Raw genomic sequence first — 22,395 nt, forward strand, 5'->3', positions numbered from 1 at the left:
CCACCTGGCCAATTTAATCCCTTCCAGGTTATTGTGTGTGAGGTAGACATACCCTTAGAAACTAATCTAAATAAAAGTTCATGGCACTAACAAGACAAATAGCTCCACCCATTCCAAATGAAATAATTTCTTTTGTTACATTCCATTCTCTCTTCCTGGTGTGAGCGTGTTATCTAGTTAGACCTGGATTTACAAGTTAATTCACACATACAGGCCCCTTCTCTTACACAGAGCCCCACTGAAAGCAGTGGAGCTCTGTATGGTTTAGGGGGTTGACCACAAAGAGTAATTTGCTGGTCCCTTCCTGTCTTTAAAGCATTTAACACACCATTGGCATTATTCAAATAAAAATACGACCAAAGCTATAGTCATCTCTTATAATTTAATTGTATCTGACAAACACTATGATCTAAATTCAGCTCTGTGACACGGTGTAACTACTAAAGTTACTGCTGATGAACATACTACCACAAAGGTTTGACCCTGTCAATTAACCTGTTCTAGTCCATCTCTCTCACTTTGTGGGAGGGGGATAGGGAGGCTGTATATCTTACATTGGGAGAAGAGCCTGAATTAGTATGGTGTTCACAACTGAGTAGAGCACCCATTTCATTTTAAAGAGTCTTTTAGAATTTTCCATCACATAGCTGTAAGACTTTTGTCTTATAGAAATGCATCAGTGGTGTCTAATACATTAAAGACAATTGTGACATCCAACATAAGTTCTTCCTATCAATATTGCATGTCATAGAACAATTAAACTATAAAACTTAGCTGCAGACAAGTCTGCCTGCCTCCATCTTTTACAAAACTGACCCATATTTTTCTCGCTTGCCTGATAATTTATCCTCTGCTTAACAGACCATTTAGTTGTGATGTGCATATTGAGACAATGGTAAAATTATCAAAAGTCCCTATGTGACTTAGGAGCCTAACTCCCATTTTTAAAAGTGACTTTAGATACCTAAGTCTTATTGAAGTTTTACCTTAACGTACTGACTTGATAAATATGAATTACTAATAGTTGTATATAAAGGAAAAGAGAAAGGGCATAAGTCATCTAAAGGGCATAGTGAGAAATGATCAGTCTTCCCTTTTTATGCATTGTAACACCATTCTATAAAGAACAAAAGAGAATCAATGAACTTAAAGGGCACTTGAAACCAACAGAAGGAAATTTTGTACAGTGTTTGTAGCAGTCACTGTCAGTGGGCTATTTTAATAGTCCGGCCAGAGCAGGAAAAATACCACATGCATAGGTGAAGCTTAAGTAGCTTTGTGTTTATTATTTGCGGGGGAGACAGGTTGGGTTAGAGGCAGGGTTGTAAACAAAGATCAGTGCAAAAGGCAAATATAACAGTCTCCCTCTTCTTAAATATGAAGTAAAGCCGCATAGGCCACGATTTTCACAACCAGTTAGTGATTTTGGGTGTCCAGCTTGAGACTTTTAAAGGACCCTATTTGCAGAGACCAGCATTCAGCACTTTTTGATAATCAGGACCCTTGAAGGGCCCTCAACTTGGGCATCCAAACATTGAATACCCCCAAAATCACTAGTCCTCTTTGAAAGCATTAGCCAGGACTGAAGCAGAGGACACAAGCGTGACTCACTCCAGACATATTCTGAGGAAGGAAGCAGAAACCACCTTACTAGATTTTTTTCCCTCCCATCTCACAACCTCTTTCAAGAGACCTTACCTCATTGTCTCGGAGTCAAAGATTCCAGCTCTTATGTGATGCTGAAGGAATTAATTCATTGCAGCTGGACCAGCCCTGAAATCTTGCATTTGCGCTCAGAGTTAACTCTTTCCCTACCAACCTCTGGTTGGAGTTGTATACAACAAACCAAAATTGGGGATAGATTTTTAGAAAAGACCAAATAATTTCTAGATAATGTAATACAATCACCTGCAGAGGTCAGAAAATAATTTTCTAGTTAAGGATAATACAGCAACTGCAACACACATACGCGTGAGAGACCTACAGAAGTATGAAATATTGGGACTAGGGCCACAAAAGCATTTAGTAGTTGTATCACTCAACATTGCAGTGCCTAAATTTTAGATGCCCTGCCACCTCACTGGAATCCTCAACCCCAAATTAGATGCCGAAGTTCCATATACAATACATGGGTAGAGTTAGGTGCCTAGGCATGGAGTTCAGAGAAGTCATCAGGCTGAGTGGGGAGGCCACCAAGGACAGAGACGTAACCTAAGACCTGCCCCTTAAAGTGTCAATCCTTTCTCACAAAAAAAGAGGAGACAGAATGACAATCCCATTGTAACTAATAGCGCAGTGGGCAGAGCACTCACCAGGAATGTGGGAAACCTGTTTTCAAATGTAGGGACCTGAGTCTCTTTACCTACCAGGTGAGCACTGCAACAACCAGACTATAGAATCAATTTCTTTCTTAATCATGAAGAACAAATATTCGCTCTCTAGCTAGGTATACAAAGTGGAACAGCTTCTGCAGAAGCCCCTCTCCAATGTATCCAGTAGCCTGGGCATTAGGGCACTCACTTCGAATGTGGGAGACCCAACTTGAACTCCCTGCTCCAAACCACAAAGAATGGAGATTGAAACCCAGGTCTCCCACAGCCCAGGGAAGCGCTCTAAATACTGGGTTATTGTGTGTTCTGGGATACATCTAGCCAGCCATTCCCCAAAATTCTAGATCTGGTCATCCTGACTGTCTTTTGTGCAGGACTTGAACCGGTAGGTATGGTCTGATAATGCCTACAGATTGAGCCCTGCTAGGAGGACAGGCAAGGAAACACTCAGTTCAAGAATAGTACTGAGGCCCGGGCTACAAGCAGCTTGGCATCAAGATCTAGGCAATTTTTCACTTCTCACTTCCCAAGGAAATGTAGGTACTTAGGTAAGTGACAGCTCATTGGGGTTTTAAGACGCAGTAGCAGTTAGGTGCCAGAGGCTGTAGGCCTTGGCTACGGCTGGGACTAATGTACCGGAGTAGATATTGTATGATTTGATGGTTTGATATTGTATCCTAACTTCAATGATAGTATGAATAAGCTATTTATATGCCTTTCTCTGTTCATATATCTAGAGCCTGGCAAAAATTCACAGGGATTTTTAATTGTCACTAGAATTATCTGCTGTACACACTACCGACTCATCCAGAGATAAACCTTGATCAGAATTCTCTCACATGGACTTCAGAAGGAAGAGAGAAAGTGTCAAGTGTAATAGTCTTAGAAACGAGACAGTTTTAATTCTGTTAAATCCTCGCTTGACTTGCCAGTTGTGTTCCTCCCCCGCAGATGTCCATAAATTGAATTAGCTCAGGTTTCTTGATATCACTATTCTGCTTATCAAAGGCAGCATGACCCTTCTGTGAGGGTTAGAGCTTTCATATGATGACAGATTTTTAGGCCCTGATCTTACACCCACTTATACAGGTGCTTATCATTACACACATGAATAACCACATTAGTCCCATTGGGACTAATCACATGTGTAAGATCAAGTATGTGCAATCATCATTTTCTCAGTTAAGGTTTTGGTTGTATGCATTGGACATTATCTTTGATAAAGATAAACATTGGCAGTGAAGATGCATATCAAAGTCCGTGGCTTATTGCATGGGTGTACAAGGCCCTGTCGGGGTTTCCCCTCCCCACTCTGAACTCTGGGGTACAGATGTGGGGACCCGCATGAAAGACCCCCTAAGCTTATATTCTACCAATTTAGGTTAAAACTTCTTCAAGGTACAATTCCCTTCCTTGTCCTTGAACAGCATTTCTGCCACCACCAAGTGATTTACACAAAAATGCAATAAAACGGTCACTTGGAGTCCCTGTTCCCCCAAAATATTCCCCCAAGCTCCTTAACCCTCTTTCCTGGGAAGGCTTGAAGATCATATACCAACCAACTGGTTACAGTATGAGCACAGACCAAACCCCTTGGTTTTTAAGATGCTGAAAACCAATCAGGTTCTTAAAAGAATAATTTTATTTATTAAAAAAAATAAGGGAATCACATCTTCAAAATCAGGATAGAAAGTAAGTTTACAGGGCAATAAAAAGATTTAAAACAGAGGATTCCCCTCTAGGCTCAGCTTCAAAGTTACAAAAAAAACAGGAATAAAACTCTTAGCAAATGCAAGGGGACTGTTGCCCCCTTACTAACATTCAGTGGGGGTGTTTTGGTTGGTTAGCTCCCAGTACTAAAAGGGGAAGGGTCAATGGGAAACCAGGACCCTGAGACTGCCAAGGAACAATGGGGAGAGGCCAATGCTCCAGGTCAGCCTGAATGACAGGGTGAGCAGGCTAATCAGGGAGTCAGGGAGGTCCCGTCCCCCGTGTGAGCTGGATTTGCCTGGGTCAGACAGAGTGGGGCCAAGCTAAGGAGAAAGCAGGGGCTCAGGCTAAGCTGGGGAGCGGAGCTGTGCCAGATCCAGAGGGACCAGAAAAGCAGCCCAGAGAGAGCAGACCCTGTCCTGGGAGCAGAGCTGCAGCCCCAAAGCCAGAGGCACAGTCCAGAGAGAGCAGACTTGCCCTGGGAGCAGAGCTGCAGCAACCAGAGCCAGAGGGGCCGGAAAGGCAGCCCATGAAGCAGGTCAGTGCTGGGAGCAGAGTCACAGAAGCAGCCTGCAGAGCAGACTGTCCTGGGGGCAGAACTGCAGCAACCAGAGACAGAGGGCCAAAGAAGCAGACAAGGGAGCTGGAGGCAGAGCAGCAGCAGCAGTGCTGAGACAGAGTGGTGCAGCTGGGGCTGGAGCAGTCCGGAGCTGGGTGTGGTGAGCAGCTGGGGAGACCAAGGGGACCCGGGGCAGCAAACCCAGCACAGGGAGACGCCAGGCTTGGATCATAACCCCGACAGGGTGTGGGGGACGACACTGGGAAGAAGCGTCCTACCACTTACAGCCTGAGAGCGTGTGGCCACCACCAGAGCAAGTGTCCAACCCACAGCATCCCTGCAGCAAAACCAGGGCCTGAGACTTACAAGGAACAGACTGTGAACTGCCCTGACATTCTAGAGACACTGTTTGTGATGTTCCCTGCCACAGAGCGGGTTGATGTGTTTCATTTAACCTTTCCCATTTTTCCTTATTCTTTTTCAAATTAATTGTTGATTAAATAACTTGCATTTGCTTTAACTTGTATGTAATGGTCAGTGGGTCAGAGAAGTGCCCAGTGCAGAGAGAGTACCCCGGAGTGGGGACACCCTAGCCCCTGTCCTAGATAACCACAGCAGGGTTGGGGGTCTAGCCCCCCAGGAATCCTGGGCCCAGCCTTGTTGGGTTTACGACAGGAGAGTGGAAGGGGAGTCCTCAAGGGCAGGGAGGCCACTGGGTAAAGGAAGTGGGAGCAAGGACTCAAATCCTTTCGCTAGCCCACTTCACCGGGGTAGTGCAGAAGCCAGGAAAGTTCCCCACAATAGCGGGACTATTCCCCCACTTGCACATAGGAAAAATACAGAAGCTAAAACAAAAGTTAATTAATGCATTTCCTTGCCCTAACTTACAATTTTTATAATCTTAGATGCTCATTTCAGGAAATGTTTTTCCTGCCTGGTCTCTCTCTCTCTCTCTCCATCCAACAAAGAGCCCAACCCCCACAAGATTTGAAAGTATCTTCTTTTCCCATTGGTCCTTCTGGTCAGGTGCCACCTAGGTTAATTGAACTGATTAACCCCTTACAGGAAAGGCAATTCAGTACAGCTGCCCTGTGTATATTTATAACAGGCCCTAACAAATTATCTTTGCTTAGGGGAAAATAGGCTGTAGAGAAAACTTGTGCACTCAATCCTGTATTCTGTGAAGTCTCAGACCTAGAAGGGGCAATGGATGGGTTCATAGGTAAGAATCAGAGCTGGTCAGAAAACAGATTTTCCAGCCTGCAAACAATTTCAAAACATTGAAACATTTTTTTCATCCCAAATCAGGATGAAAAACAAAATTTCAACATTTTTAATGAAACCAAATTCTGATGAAAAACTGTTTGGCCTATTTTTCTTGTGATTATCTCTGGTTGGGATAGCTATGCCCAGTAAGGCAAGAAATAGTGTGATTTGCTTAAGGTAAACCTCATGTAGGGACAGTGCGGATCAGTACTCCTGTCCAGACTCTTGAACTAGTTTTACAAACACCCAAGCCAGCTGAATTTCATGATTTGGGGTGGGATTCACAAAGGTACATAGCTGCCTAACTCCCATATCCTTTAGCCCTACAAACTATTTGCATAGAATGAAGCCCGTTTACATGAGTTTGTTTGTTGCTTTGGAATTAGCTTCTTTCAGTAAGCTGCTGGATCTTGTTAGGTTGGAGCTCTTAGTCAATGCCATCAAATAGCATAGCCTCTTGTCTGTATAAGTAAGTTACATATTATGCTTTAGAATTTACTTGGGCCAGATCATGCTGCCATACAAGTAGAGCAGAATATTGCTACTAACTTGAGCAAGAGCAGGTTCAAGTCTTACAACTGAAGATGACTGATGTTTAATTGTGCTGACTTTTCCTTATAAAAAGGAACACAAGATTCCCAAGCTGAAAGAATGAATTTCAATAGCCATATGTTTTTAAACTGGGTTTCCATCATTTGCCATTTTATATACGTATATATACACCCACACTTTATCAGTGCAGTTGCAACTTGTGCATACAATCCATCAATAAAGTAATATCACAGTTGTTCAGCTGTTAAATTATGATCCACTGTGGATGGGTTAAAAAGCTATGTGGATTGTTATATATATAGTTTCCTACAGTGTTTATTTGAAATGAGTTATAGTGATGACTTTCTGGTTTGCAATTATTAGGGTTTTTTTTTTTGTTTTATTTTTTAGATTAAGCATTTTATCTTGCAGACTGCAGCCAAATAAATGTAATTTACACAAAAGCAACATATTATACTCACTAAATGCATATGGTTTCACATTTCCCAATCCAAGCACAATCCCAAGGGCCAACTAACAATACAGCATACTGATCAAAAGCAATTATTAGCACGTCTTCCCATTCAGTGATGCAAGATAGGTTCTGCAAACACACTAGGAAAAACAGTGCTGATGTTTAGTATTTATTTTTACCTATGTTTCATAATATGAAGTATGTAGGTCTATATGGTTGCATTTAGTAACCTAGACCAATTAAAGCAACAAGGTCAACCATATATGTTCTTGGCATAATCTGATTACTCTAATATTTCTCAGAATCATCATAAAGCTGGTGCTTTTCTGTTAGAAACTGATTCTGTAAGATGCTGACCTCCCCTTTACCACCCATGTCTCCCAGTGAAATCATTATTAAATTGTGCAATATGGACACAAAATTAGGAGGGCATATGGCTTACATGTGTATGATTTGGTCGCACCAAGTATTGATTAAAGCCATGTTAATCAGAGGGATGTGTTAGGTATTTTGCTTTTCTTGTGGTTAACAACCCAAGGCAGGCTCCATACCCATCAAAATGCTCTTGTAATGTAATTTAGCTGGCATAAAGTACTAACTAAAGAGGAAATTATACTGTATTCTGGAGCAGTGGTAGCCACTCCATAATTAGGGTTCAAACCACAGACACCAGCTTCCCCCTTACTTTGGGGGTGTTCAAACCCCACTCTGGCCCCACCCCGCCCAACTCCACCCCTTCCTCCAAGCCCCCACCCTTGCCCCACCTCTTCCCACCCCCCTCCACCGCAAGCCCACACCCCACCTCTTCCTGCCCCATTTTGCTCCCTCCCCTGAGAACACCCCATCTCCGCTCCTCCCCCCACCCCCAGAGCCTCCTACCACCACTGAACAGGTGATCTGCGGCAGATGGGAGATGCTGGGAGGGATGTGGCGGGGGGAAGCTGGCTGCCAGTGGTGCTAAGCACCCACTATTTTTTTTCCATTGGTGCTCCAGCCCTGAAGCACCCACAGAATTGGTGCCTAGGATTCAAACACGCCTGATTTTGAACACCTCCTACCATAATTTCTCCAAAATGAGTGCTATGTTTTTGGCAACCTTGCCTTCAAGGAATTAATGCAATGCAGCTTCTGATAAATGGGGAGAGGACAATGGGTTAACAGAGGAACAAAAATGGCGACCAGTGAAAAACCTCTAGCACTTAGGGCAGTGATGAAGCTCCTCCACTCCTGTCTGTTTCTAGCAAGTCTATCAATGGTTCCCCAGCTGTGTCCCAGGTTTTCAGCTCAACTACCACAGCTCTTCACCATGTTATTTTTGGGTGGCCACATTTTTGCTTGCCTTTAGGTGTCCATCTTATTGCTACTCTGGGGATGGAATCAGTTACCATCCTTCCTGGTGATGACGGTGCTCAGATCCTCTTGGCTGCACTGTGTCAATAGATCTTGGTTTGAGATTGTTCTGGGCCAAAAAATACAGAGGATTTCTCTGAGGCAGGTTGTATGGAATGAAGGCAGTTTGGATGTGTTATACTTTCTCATTCCCCAGCATTCTTCACTATAAAGTAGTGCTGAAAGTAGGCAGCTCTGATAAATCTTGAGTTGATGGGATGAAAAAGGGATGAATTTAAGGTGAGTTACCTGCAGTTGCACTAATAATTGTCAAACATTGTACATGCTTTGGAAACAAGTATGAACCCAACTTTCCATTTTAAGTTTGAGAAATGCAAATGAAGGTTGTAGAGTATGGCCTTGTCTGGACAGTTCACGGTAAGCTGAGCTATAAATCTACAGTGCACTAGCCAGCCAGGCATATGCAACTGGCTGAGTGGACCCTGCTACTCCACACTAACAGTTGCTTAGTGTGATTTGAACTGCTCCACTTTAGGAGATGTCAAGGTTCCTTCCCCACTCTGAACTTTAGGGTACAGATGTGGGGATCTGCATGAAAAACCCCCTAAGCTTATTTTTACCAGCTTAGGTTAAAACTTCCCCAAGGATACAAACTACAATACAAACTATTTTACCTTTTGCCCTTGGACTTTATTGCTGCCACCACCAAGCATCTAACAAATATATAACAGGGAAAGAGCCTGCTTGGAAACGTCTTTCCCCCCAAAATCCTCCCAAACCCTACACCCCCTTTCCTGGGGAAGGTTTAATAAAAATCCTTACTAATTTGCATCAGTGAACACAGCCCAAACCCTTGGATCTTAAGAACAGGTTCTTAAGAGAAGAATTTTTATTGAAGAAAAAGTAAAAGAATCACCTCTGTAAAATCAGAATGGTAAATACCTTACAGGGTAATCAGATTAAAAACATAGAGAATCCCTCTAGGCAAAACCTTAAATTACAAAAAGACACAAAAACAGGAATATACATTCCATTCAGCACAGCTTATTTTATCAGCCATTTAAACAAAACAGAATCTAATGCATATCTAGCTAGATTACTTACTAAGTTCTAAGACTCCATTCGTTTTCTGTTCCTGTAAAAACAACATGCAGACAGAGAGAGCCTTTTGTTTCTCCCCTCCCCCCAACCCCGCTTTGAAAGTATCTTGTCTCCTCATTGGTCATTTTGGTCAGGTGCCAGCGAGGTTATCCTAGCTTCTTAAACCTTTACACATGAAAGGGTTCTTCCTCTGGCCAGGAGGGATTTTAAAGGTGTTTACCCTTCTCTTTATATTTATGAAAGGAGTACAGCAGAGTCCTTAGGGATATGTAGTGGACGGCAGGCTAGTACACTGTAGATTTACACCCCAGCTGGCTGTGCACTAACTCTCCATCTAGATGTGCCCTATATATGTCTGATCATCCATCTCTTTTACACTGGTGTAACTTCAATGACTTCACTTGAGTTAATCCTGATTTATACTGGCATTAATGAGATCAAAATCAAACTCTCTGGGGTCACTTCAGGAAAGTGACGCACCATACATCTTTGTCACCTGGATTTTTTGTGAGCTAAAGGCTTGAAGGTTCAGTTGGGGTAGTCACCTTCAAGTCTGGATGCATATTTGAGCTATCTAAGTGCATGGGATCTGGAAAACCAAGCTGATGTATTGTGAGGGAGTCTCTCAAGAATAGGCTATCTGGTGATTTCTTGCTTTCAAATGGGCTCAAAATATTGTAACAACCACCCCGCTCCCCACTTTTTGCATTCCTCAAAAGCACAGAGTATGCAAAAATTAGTATGGAGGAAATGTAAGGAAAAAGTTACATGAACAGCTTCCATCTCTGTCTTTGTTACTTCCTACTCCACATCTTGGACCTGGCAAACTCCCCACTTTTCTATGCTTGCTGTTTCCTTTGGCTTTACTTCAAAGCCTGCTGAAGGCTGTTAAAAATACTCCTGTTATTTCAATGGGCTTTGGATCAAGTCCTCACTTTCCCAACCATCCTCCATGTCCCTCAAATTCCCCCACTAAACCTACTCCTTCACCTCATTTCTCACCACTGACCTCCACCTTCCTAGTCCTACCTCATTCTCAGATCAAAATGAAAACAAATGCAAATGAATTAAAACAAATGTCTGGAAGGTGCAAACTTTCTACATCATGTAATGTTAATCACAGTTGCCTACATTTTCAAAAGTGACTAATGACTTTGGCAGCCTGCATATTTAGGTGCCCAACTTAAGATATCTGGAAGGGTAACAATTCTGAGAAGTCTCCTTTGAGTTGTTTCAAACTAGGCATCTAAAAAATCCAAGTTCCCAAAACCATTAGTCACCTTTGAATTTTTTAGTCCATTAGCTTTGTTGTAATCCATGTGCTCTCTTTCTCTTCCTCTGTCTTTGTTGTCATCATTCCCCATATTGCTCTCACTTAGACTAGAGGTAATGAGCAAATGCACGGTGCTAATGCCTGCAGAAGACCCATACATATTACAATGGTGATTTCAGTGCCCAAAGCTGAATACACATGCAGCACAGGAACTCCCTGTGGGAGGTAACTGATTGATTTTGCTCTAAACTGCATTCCTCTTTGGTGATGGGATTGTAAATCTAACCCCCCCCAACATTATTTCGTTCACCTCTGCATGTCTGTAGCATACATTGCATCTCCAGATAGATGTGTGCCAGTGACTAATCACACCCCACTTGGGGACAGAAAGTCTTCAGAGCTACTGTATCCATACTACTTTCTTGAATGTCTAAAATGGTGATAGTTTTCAATTAGCCCTTGATTGCTGTTTTTCTAGTTAAATTAGGTACCCCATCATCTCTAGAATGACAAAAGTGAGGAAGAAAACTAACATATTTGGAATTGAGTATCCTTCTTTCATATTCACTGCAATAAAATTATATTGTTCATGGGGCTTTTCAAACTCTGGGTATTACCAAGTGCTTTACAAAATAATGAGTTAAACATTGGTAGTGCAGTAGCCCTGTAGGCAAACAGTGCTGCTATTATGTTTCAACAATAGTTCTCACACAGTCTTAGAATTAGAACCTGCTTTTGTATTGAGAGTGTAAATGGCGAGGACACTGGGGTTATTCTCGACTCATTTTCTAAAGATCCATGGGCTCTTAGAATTTCCACTTTATTAGACCTAGGAAAAAAGAGGCAGAAGGTACAGGAGTGGTAGAAGAAACTACTATATGCAGCTTCATTCTGCTGCAATATAATACTAAATCTAGGCAGCCAAAGACTTTTGGCACTGTTCTGATTTCATAGAATCATAGGACTGGAAGGACCTCAAGAGGTCATTTAGTCCAGTCCCCTGCACACGTGGCAGAACTAAGTATTATCTAGACCAGTGGTTCTCAAACTTTTGTACTGGTGACCCCTTTCACACAGCAAGCCTCTGAGTATGCTCCCCCACCTTATAAATTAAAGCCATTTCTTTATATTTAACACTATTATAAATGCTGGAGGTAAAGTGGTGTTTGGGGTAGAGGCCGACAGCTCGCGACACCCCTACCCTCATGTAAATAACCTCATGACACCCTGAGGCATGCCAACCCCCAGTTGGAGAACCCCTGATCTAGACCATTCCTGACAGGTGTTTGTCTAACCTGCTCTTAAAAATCGCCCATGATGGAGATTCCACAACCTCTCTAGGCAATTTATTCCAGTGCTTAACCACCCTGACAGGAAGTTTTTCCTAATGTTAAACCTCAACCTCCCTTGCTGCAATTTAAGCCCATCTCTTCTTGTCCTATTCTCAGAGGTTAAGAAAAAAACATTTTTCTTCCTCTTCCTTGTAACAATATTTTACATAATTGAAAACTGTTATCATGTCCCCTCTCAGTCTTCTCTTTTCCAGACTAAACAAACCCGTTTTTTTCAATCTTCCCTCAGAGGTCATGTTTTCTAGACCTTTAATCATTGTCGTTGCTCTTCTCTGGACTCTCAAATTTGTCCACATCCTTCCTGAAATGTGGCACCCTGACCTGGATACAATACTCTACCTGAGGCCTAATCAGTGTGGACTAGGGCAGAAGAATTACTTCTCATGTCTTGCTTACAACACTCCTGGTAATATATCCCAGAAGGATGTTTGCTTTTTTTGCAACAGTGTTACATTGTTGACTCATATTTAGCTTGTGATCCACTATACCCCCCAGATCCCTTTTGAAAGTACTCCTTTCTAGGCAGTCATTTCCCATTTTGTATGTGTGTAACTGATTATTCCTTTATAAGTGGAGTACTTTGCATTTGTCCTTATTAAATTTCATCCTATTTACTTCAGTCCATTTCTACAGTTTCTCCAGATCATTTTCAATTTGAATCCTATCCTCCAAAGCACTTGCAATGGTGTAACATCGTTGGGCGGTGGAGCAAACAAACATTCTAGGATGTATTACCATGATTGTTGTAAACAAGACACAAGAAGTAATTCTTCTTCTCTACTCTGTGCTGATTAAGCCTCAGGTGGAGTATTGTGTCCAGTTCTGGGCACCACATTTCAGGAAAGATGTGGACAAACTGAAGAAAGTCCAGAGAAGAGCAACAAAAATGCTTAAAGGTCTAGAAAACATAATTTATGAACAAGGATTGAAAAAAATGGGTTTGTTTAATCTGGAGAAAAGAAGACTGAGAGGTGACATGATAACAGTTTTGAAGTACATAAAAGGTTGTTAAAAGGAGGAGGGAGGAAATTGTTCTTCTTAACCTCTGAGGATAGGCAATGGGCTTATATTCTAGTAAGGGTGGTTTAGGCTGGACATCAGGGAAGACTTCCTGACTGTCAGATTACTTAAACACTGGAATAAATTGCCTAGGAGGTTGTGAAGTCTCCATTGTGGGAGATTTTGAAGAGCAGGTTAAACAAACACCTGTCAGGAATGGTCTAGATAATACTTAGTCCTGCCATGAGTGCAGGGGCCTGTACTAGATGACCTCTCAAGGTCCCTTCTAGTCCTACAATTCTACGATCTATATTCTTTATCCGAAAAAGCAGAACCTATTACAGGAGTCCTCTGTATATGTAATTAGCTAGTTAAAAGATATTGGAGGCTCCTGTTGAATTTGATAGATGAGCTACAGCAACTTATTGTGGGTCCTGAGATGGGACCCTAGACAAATCTTGGTCCTTCAGCCTCATCCAAAAGTTCTACAGGTGAAGACTACTTCTAGCTTTATACTCCACATGTCTCTCCCTGTTTGCAGCAATCTGCAAGCTCTCAAAATCTTTCAGTCTGAAGTGGCAGAGCTGCTGCCATCGGATCATGTCATGAGCTAAGAGATCTCAGGTGTTGAGGTTAACATTGCAAGATTGGAAGTTGGCCTTGAAAGTGTCTTTGCAGCATTTGCTTGGTCTGCCCTGTAGCCTATGTTAAATTTAAATTATGATTTGGGCCTCAATTAGACCAGAGTATATGGGAAAATTGACATTGCAAGTGTGAGAAAGAGAGATAAGTTGGAGAGTGTAAAATTGAAATTATGAAGGACAGGAGCCAAGCTTATGTTGTAGTTATAATTGGCTTGAGCAAAGTTTTTAATGAGTGTTTGAGAATTATCTATATTGATAGTATGGGAAGGATATTGGTGCAGACATTAATTTTAATAATGTACATAATTTATGTAAAGGGACAATAAGAAGGTGGCAGAAATATAATTATGGTAAGTGTTGTTTACTGTTAATTAATATTGTAATGGATTATAAAAGGAGTGGCCTTGCTAAATTATTGATATGCTCCAATTAACATAAATATAATACTATTAGGTTCCAGGATTATAAGGCTGTACATCACTCAGTTGTCAGTGGACTGATCACCCACTGATATACTTGCACTCAGAGATGAAATAGTGTAATTGTAGTATTGTGTAAGTGGTAATTGCATGCCTTGTTGCTTAACAAATCATTCCTTTTTATTAAAAGTTTGGTTTTGTCATTCAAAGGGTCACCTATTAGCCCTCTACTACATAAATTTTCTGTAACCAACTTAAAGTCTTGAACCTGAAAACTATTGGTGTTAGTGCTCCCTTATGTTTAACAATTTAGGATTAAGTGGGAACATTTCAACATAAAGGTTACAGCCCCTAAAAATGAGTTCCAGTCTGCAATTTGCTATAAAAGTCAGTGTTCAGTATTCTACTGTCAGACTCACTGACCATATGACTGCACTATCTCATAGGAGCTCTCACTATAAAAGCTTGCCTGTGAAGTTGCAGCACTCAAAGATCTCAGTGTTTGACACCAAGTCTTGTCATTTAATTTCAATGATCCTCTATAGACATAATAGGTGGAATTGGTCCAAACATTTGATGTGGTGTTGAAAAGTAGTCCACATATCACAGCAATAGAGAAGTGGTGATGATGATGATGTATTGGTAAACATCAATTTTGTTTGCATTCTGATGCTGTGTTTATTCCAGAAATGATGCTGGCTGCACCAATGCATATAATAATGTTTTTGTCAATCACAGCATCTCCTGAGAGGACACTGCCTAGGTAGCAAAATTGGTTCACAACCTTGAGTGGTACATTGTTGATGGACAACTGGACTAATTGCATTACTTTCTGCTTGAGGTCGAACCATGACTTCTCTTCTTTAGGCTGATAGTTAAGCCAAAACACTTTGCTGCACACTCAAAGCAATCAGTGAGCAACTGACTGTTTCTGAGGTTATGGGTGAATAAAGCACTGCCAGTGAACAGTAATGTATGAATAACTGTCTTCATCATTTGTTTTCTCCAGCAAACAAAGCAGATTCAAGAGACCTCCATCCATACGGTAATACATATAAATGCCACAATCAATGTCTCTGAATACATCTATTAAAACAACTATAAACAGGATTCTAAATAATGTCAGGACAAAACCACAGCTTTGTTTTACTCCACTGGGGACAACAAAGGGAGCTGAGAAACAGCCTTGGTAAAGGATACAAACCAGCATACCTGTATAAAAAGATTTCATAATGTTGACAAACTTATCAGAGCAACTAAATATGTGGATACTGTCCACGGGCCATCTCAATTTACACAGTCAAAGGCCTTTGTAAGATTGAACAGAATCAGGACCTACATGTAGGGGTTTTTTTGGTCAATCATTTCTCCTGAATTTGCCAGCATGCAAACATCACATCTGAAGTACCACATCCAGGATGAAAGCCACATTTATACAGTGTTTGAGGTTCCCCCAAAAGTTAATCCAATGAATATTTTTCACTTAAATTGTACAAACCCAGTGACCATTGCAAACCAAATGAGGTGTTCTTATTCACTAACATTATGACTGTTTTTGAACAGATTCAGTTCTATATTGGATAATGATGCAAAGACAAGAATGCATTAAGAGGTCTGTGGGCGTGTCACCTGAAAATTGTTTTCCTTGTGTGCCTTTCTCTGTTTTCTTATAGATAAGGAACTGGATGCTATGCACAAAACAAGTCATTTTCAGTTCTTTAACATACATATAACAGATGGGGATCTCACATGGTACTTGAAAAAGTGTCACAATTTTTCAAAGGATTCAGGAGATCAAATTTTCCATCTGTAAAATCATTTATTTTCAGTTTGATTTTCATCTGAATAGCGCACAGTAATGAGAAACTGTCTCAGATCTTACAGTTACTTTCTTGAGGAGCAATTCATACCCCTCACCCAAGAATAGCGTCTGTCTTCTTTTCTGTTATCTCAAGCTCTCCCAGGCTGTTATTGTACTGTCATATTATACTGTTCTGTATTTACTTGTACGGGGAGCCATCTTATTTCCTACCTCTTTCCTTAACTACCCATCACCATTAGGGTGCATTATAATCCACTTTATTCCTTAATTACTATCCGTGTTTGCTGTGTAGCAGAGACATGCTGCATGATTTGGCATAAATGCTAGTATCTGTATCTGAGGATGCAGGTTCAGAGAGCTCTGTTTTTTCCTCACATTGTTGTGATTTCTGTCAAAGTCTTTACATGAATGGTTCAGCCATGCAAAATAATGTTAAATATTTTATTTAATTGGATTTGTTTTGTTTGAAAAATGGCCCCATTCACATTTCAGAGACAGATCTCTCAATAACTAGGCAACCTCCCCTAGGTTTATCCATTTGCACATAGCAGAGCTGGCTTACACACATGTAGCACAATTTAAGGATGTCTTTTTACTGGCTCGTCAGATCCCAGAGAACGATTCCATTTCTCTCATGTGCATCCCCTTGAAGTCATGTATTGCATAGTTCATCCTCTTGCCCTTTGGATTCAGTCACCAATGTTTATTAATTGTCTAGTCATCCATGAATTGAATTATCACTGTCATAGTGCACTGAGTTGTTCCCCTTTGGGCACTCATTGTCTGTTCTTTATTTTTTACTCTGATAACGGTAAAGGATTTTCTTGTTTTTATTGCCTTCTAGTATAATGTGGTTACTATGCTTCAACAAGTTCACTTCTGCAGGGGCATCGCAGAAATAATATTGCCACCACATGCTTCAGATGATGCCTGTATCTGAAATAATAAATGGGCAACTGAAGGCCTGCTAAGAGACCCTCTGTACCTTCTCTCATCGCATAAAAACAAGGGCATACTTAATTATATTAATAGGCAATTTATTTAAAACAGAAGACATTTTCATGTACTATATAACCTGTGAAACATAATATCGTTACATCTTGTAGCTTACCGGACTCCAAAGAGAATTAGAAGAGCATGTGACCTTTCACCTAACAATGGCAGGTGCCCTGGATTACTACAAGACTGCAGGTGTATGTGTGCACAAGAGTGATTTTCTTTTCCTCTCTCCAATGGAGTTTATTTGATCACACATCCCCTATCTGAATTCTACATCCAGCCTTTATTTCAATACTTGGTTAGTGACAAGTGAACACAATAGGATTGATCAGAAGCAGTGGTGAACCACCCCTTTGTGTAAATCTCATTAATCAGAATGTCAGGCAGGATAACGAGTGGGTCAGAGGATAAAGATAATTACAGGTCAGACGTTATCCCATAAATATTAATACTTGGCACTTCCATCATGCATGCATAAAAATCCCATCTCCCCATAACACCTTTAATACACAGCTGAACAATCAGTCTACATCCTTTTTCTAGCAAACCAAGGTGATCTACACTGATACGGCAGGTTCTTCTTTGTGGCAGCTCCTATTAAAGTCGAGGTTGTCAATAGTGTAGATTTGTTTGACAGAAATTTTAAAAAGTTGTTCATTGGACATATGGGCCTGATCCTACAAAGTACTAAGGCCAAGAAACTCAATGGAAGTTAGGAGCCTAAATACCTTTGAGGATCTTGGCCTAAGTACTCAGCCCTCCCACTAAAATCATCAGGAATTGAGGGTTCTCAGCAACTGCCAGCCTGGATCCAAAGCATATCCCATCACAGGTATGTATAAATAAGGCAAAATATTCAGCATGGTTCTGTTTTAATGCCATTGCAATGGCTCGGATTCCACTATAAGGAAATCCTATTGCTTAGAGAAATTATAAGTGATGTTGGGGGATGTGATGTGTCTTTGTTCTGATTTCTGTATAGTCCTCTTGTACTGGTGGAGAGGCATGGTAGGAAGCTAGCATGCTGAGGGGATGGGTCAGTATAATTGTGTTCTGACATCTTAGTGAACAAAACTTGCCAGATGGAGCAAGTGTCCAGTCAAAGACTGGGGCCTCAATCCTCAGCTGCTCTTAGGTAGGTAGTTAGCAAATTGTGGCTGTTACTAGGGAAAGGGTAGCTGTAACAACCACTGGAGTAATTTGGAATAACCCTTGGGTTGTTCTGACCTATACCTAGCTGGCGATTGTCCCAAATTTCCACAGCACCAGCCAGAAATTGCCATAATGCACAGCCTCATTCCCCCAGCATACTTCCTCCAGGAGGAGCTGGGAAAAGTGCGGTGTAAAAACAGGTTATACTAGCTATATGCTAGCCAAGGATTCCCCTGCACAAACAGAATTTACAGCTTACAAATCACCAACTTCTGGCCCTTTTGTGTTGCCAGAATGGCACAAAAGCATGGGCTCAGGATGGAAAAAAGTTGGTTTCAAAGAACCACATACCTAGGGGATGGAACTTGTGGCTCAGGCATGTTGGTGCATTAGGAGAGAATGAGAAATCTCCCAAGAAATGAGTTTGGAATGATCCTGCCCTACTCATAAATTGAGACTGGACTTGAAATCTAGTCAAAGAGATAAAGGGACATGACTGAAGTTAGCTAAACAGAAATAAAGAGAGTTTGGTGGAGGTATGAAAAAAAAAGGTGGTATTAATCGTTCATTATTTTAATACCACAGATATGCCTGGCACATTGTGGAAGGAAAAGGCCTGCGTAGAGACCATCGAATCGTGGAAGTCAACTAATTATTTACGCAGATGTTGTCAGAGAGAAGGCTTTGGATTCTTTGACCATGGGATGGTGTTCCAAGAAGGAGGAGTGCTAGGCAGAGACGGGCGCCACCTAATGAAGAGAGGGAAGAGCATCTTCGCAAGGAGGCTGGCTAACCTAGTGAGGAGGGCTTTAAACGAGGTTCACTGGGGAAGGAGAACAAATCCCTGAAGTAAGTGGGGAAGTGGGATACCAGGAGGAAGCACAAGCAGGAGAGTGCAAGAGGGGAGGGCTCCTGCCTAATATTGAGAAAGTGGGACAATCAGCGAGTTATCTTAAGTGCCTAACACAAATGAAAGAAGCCTGTGAAACAAGCCGGGAGAACTGGAAGTCCTGGCACAATCAAGGAATTATGATGCGATTGGAATAACAGAGACCTGGTGGGATAACTCACATGACTGGAGTACTGTCATGGATGGATATAAACTGTTCAGGAAGGGCAGAAAAGGTGGGGGAGTTGCATTGTATGTAAGAGAGCAGTATGACTGCTCAGAGCTCCGGTATGAAACTGCATGAAAACCTGAGAGTCTCTGGATTAAGTTTAGAAGTGTGAGCAACAAGGGTGATGTCATGGTGGGAGTCTGCTATAGACCACCTGACCAGGGGGATGAGGTGGATGAGGCTTTCTTCCGGCAACTCACGGAAGTTACTAGATCGCAGGCCCTGGTTCTCATCGGAGACTTCAATCACCCTGATATCTGCTGGGAGAGTAATAGAGCAGTGCACAGACAATCCAGGAAGTTTTTGGAAAGGGTAGGGTACAATTTCCTGGTGCAAATGCTGGAGGAACCAACTTGGGGAAGAGTTCTTCTTGACCTGCTGCTCACAAACTGGGAAGAATTAGTAGGGGAATCAAAAGTGGATGGGAACCTGGGAGGCAGTTACCATGAGATGGTCAAGTTTAGGATCCTGACACAAGGAAGAAAGGAGAGCAGCAGAATACGGACCCTGGACTTCAGAAAAGCAAACTTTGACTCCCTCCGGAAACTGATGGGCAGGATCCCCTGGGAGAATAACATGAGGGGGAAAGGAGTCCAGGAGAGCTGGCTGTATTTTAAAGAATCCTTATTGAGGTTACAGAAACAAACCATCCCAATTTGTAGAAAGAATAGTAAATATGGCAGGCAACCAGCTTGGCTTAACAGTGAAATCCTTGCTGATCTTAAACACAAAAAAGAAGCTTACAAGAAGTGGAAGATTGGACAAATGACCAGGGAGGAGTATAAAAATATTGCTCAGGCATGCAGGAGTGAAATAAGGAAGGCCAAATCACACTTGGAGTTGCAGCTAGCAAGAGATGTTAAGAGTAACAAGAAGGGTTTCTTCAGCAACAAGAAGAAAGTCAAGGACAGTGTGGGCCCCTTACTGAATGAGGGAGGCAACCTAGTGAAGGAGGATGTGGAAAAAACTAATGTACTCAATGATTTTTTTGCCTCTGTCTTCACAAACAAGGTCAGCTCCCAGACTACTGCATTGGGCAGCACAGCATGGGGAGGAGGTGACCAGCTCTCTGTGGAGAAAGAAGTGGTTCGGGACTATTTAGAAAAGCTGGATGAGCACAAGTCCAGGAGGCTGGATGTGCTGCATCCAAGCGTGCTAAAGAATTGACGGATGTGATTGCAGAGCCATTGGCCATTATCTTTGAAAACTCATGGTGATTGGGGGAGGTTCTGGATGACTGGAAAAAGGCTAATGTAGTACCCATCTTTAAAAATGGGAAGAAGGAGGATCCGGAGAACTACAGGCCAGTCAGCCTTACCTCAGTCCCTGGAAAAATCATGGAGCAGGTCCTCAAGGAATCAATTCTGAAGCACTTAGAGGAGAGGAAAGGATCAGGAACAGTCAGCATGGATTCACCAAAGGCAAGTCATGCCTGACAAATCTAATTGCCTTCTATGACGAGATAACTGGCTCTGTGGATGAGGGGAAAGCAGTGGACGTGTTATTCCTTGACTTTAGCAAGGCTTTTAAACTGTCTTTCATAGGATTCTTGCCAGCAAGTTGAAGAAGTATGGGCTGGATGAATGGACTATAAAGTCACGGACCTGAGTGTGCAGGCACTTCAGGCCTTGCCCTCCTTCTTTCAGGGGTAGATGAAGAACCCCAACAGGGGCCCAGTGCATTCCTGACCAAAAGAACTCCAGAATCTATGTCCGGAGGTTGGTCAGGAAACCCGGGGCCGGGACCAGGGTGTTGAGCCGGTACCAGAGCATGGACAGGACTAGTTGGTTAAGCACCAGTGCTCTCCCTCGGAGGGAGAGACATCGGAGTAGCCTCGTCTATTTCCGGAGCTGCTCTATCACCCTGCCTTCTAAATCTTGCCAGTTCTCTGGTGGACAAGGGTGCGTGGCAGAAAGGTAAACGCCTAGGTAAGCAGCGGACCTGCATTCCACCGGATAGTCTGAAGCGCAGGTGGGAGGGAGCTCACCTGTCGCCAGTCCCCCACCGCCAAGCCAGAGCTCTTAATTCAGTTGACTTGGGCGGAGGAGGCTGCCGAATAGATGGCCTGGCAAGCCTCCACCCTCGCCAAGTCGCCCGGGTCCTGGACCACGAGGAGCACGTCATCGGCGTATGCCGACAGGACCAGCTGCAGCTCCGGCTCCCGCAGCACCAACCCTGTTAACCTCCTTCGGAGGAGACAGAGGAAGGGCTCGATTGCCAGATCCCCCCGTATTTATAGAGAGCAGTCATACTCTTCCCAACCTTCGTTTAGTTAGGCTAAAAAAAGCAAAGCTCTTTTTAGTTTTTTATAAGATAGACTCTTGGTTCCCCTAACCACCTCAGTAGCTCTTCTCTGCATCTGTTACATTTTGAATTCCTTTCTTGAGCATTGGAAGCTTTTATGGGGCTAGGATTTGGACCACAAATAGTCTCATTAAACTTTGGGAGGGAATGCAACAGGGGCTACTATTTAACATGTGTGAAGCTACGCATTTAGTGAGATAAGATGGGGGAGACATAGTATGTTCCCTGGTTCTTTCCAAGTTCTACATACTAGCAAAATGGCATAATAATTAGATTTTGCTTCCACAAAGAGAACTAAGACCCGGAAACTGCTAAAGGATTTATAATAAAATATAACACTGGCAGGAACTTGACTCAATCCTTTCTAAATATCAGCTAGACATTTTGCCTGTTAGTTATTCAGCCTTTCTATAATAGCCATACAAATGTACAGTCTAACACCACACCATTGATCACAGGAGACTTCCACATTTTTTCCCCCTTAAGGCAAGAGAAACACTGGGAATTACATGAAAGAATATCACAAATTGAATATGGAGGTGCAGAGCTGAAAGTAATAAAAATAAAATCTCTTCCCACTACTTACCACGAGGAATGTACTCACAAGATTTGCCACAAATCAACCTTAAATTGCTATGCAGTGTGCTTTAAAAATATTTTCCCTACCTTAAACAAAACCATAAATAGTATCTATATTTACAAGTATTTTTTTGTATGGAACATTAGAGTAAGCAAAGCTATGGGCAAAGTACAGGGCCCAAATCCTCCTTTTCTATGAAGGACATGAAAGGCAGCAGAGTCAATGCTGTTCTGCTGTGCACTGCGGCAGACCACTGAAAGTCTGCAGCATGCATCCTTACCACTTATACATTGTGGAGCTGTGTTCCATGTGATCTCCATCTACAGAAGCTGGGAGGAGGCTTTTAGGAGGTAAGGCAGGAGTGGAGCAGAGGAATAAAACGAGGGAATAGTCAATACATCGATATACCCC

This window comes from Lepidochelys kempii, chromosome 3 (genome assembly GCF_965140285.1).
Source record: "Lepidochelys kempii isolate rLepKem1 chromosome 3, rLepKem1.hap1, whole genome shotgun sequence".
Lineage (NCBI taxonomy): Eukaryota > Metazoa > Chordata > Testudines > Cheloniidae > Lepidochelys > Lepidochelys kempii.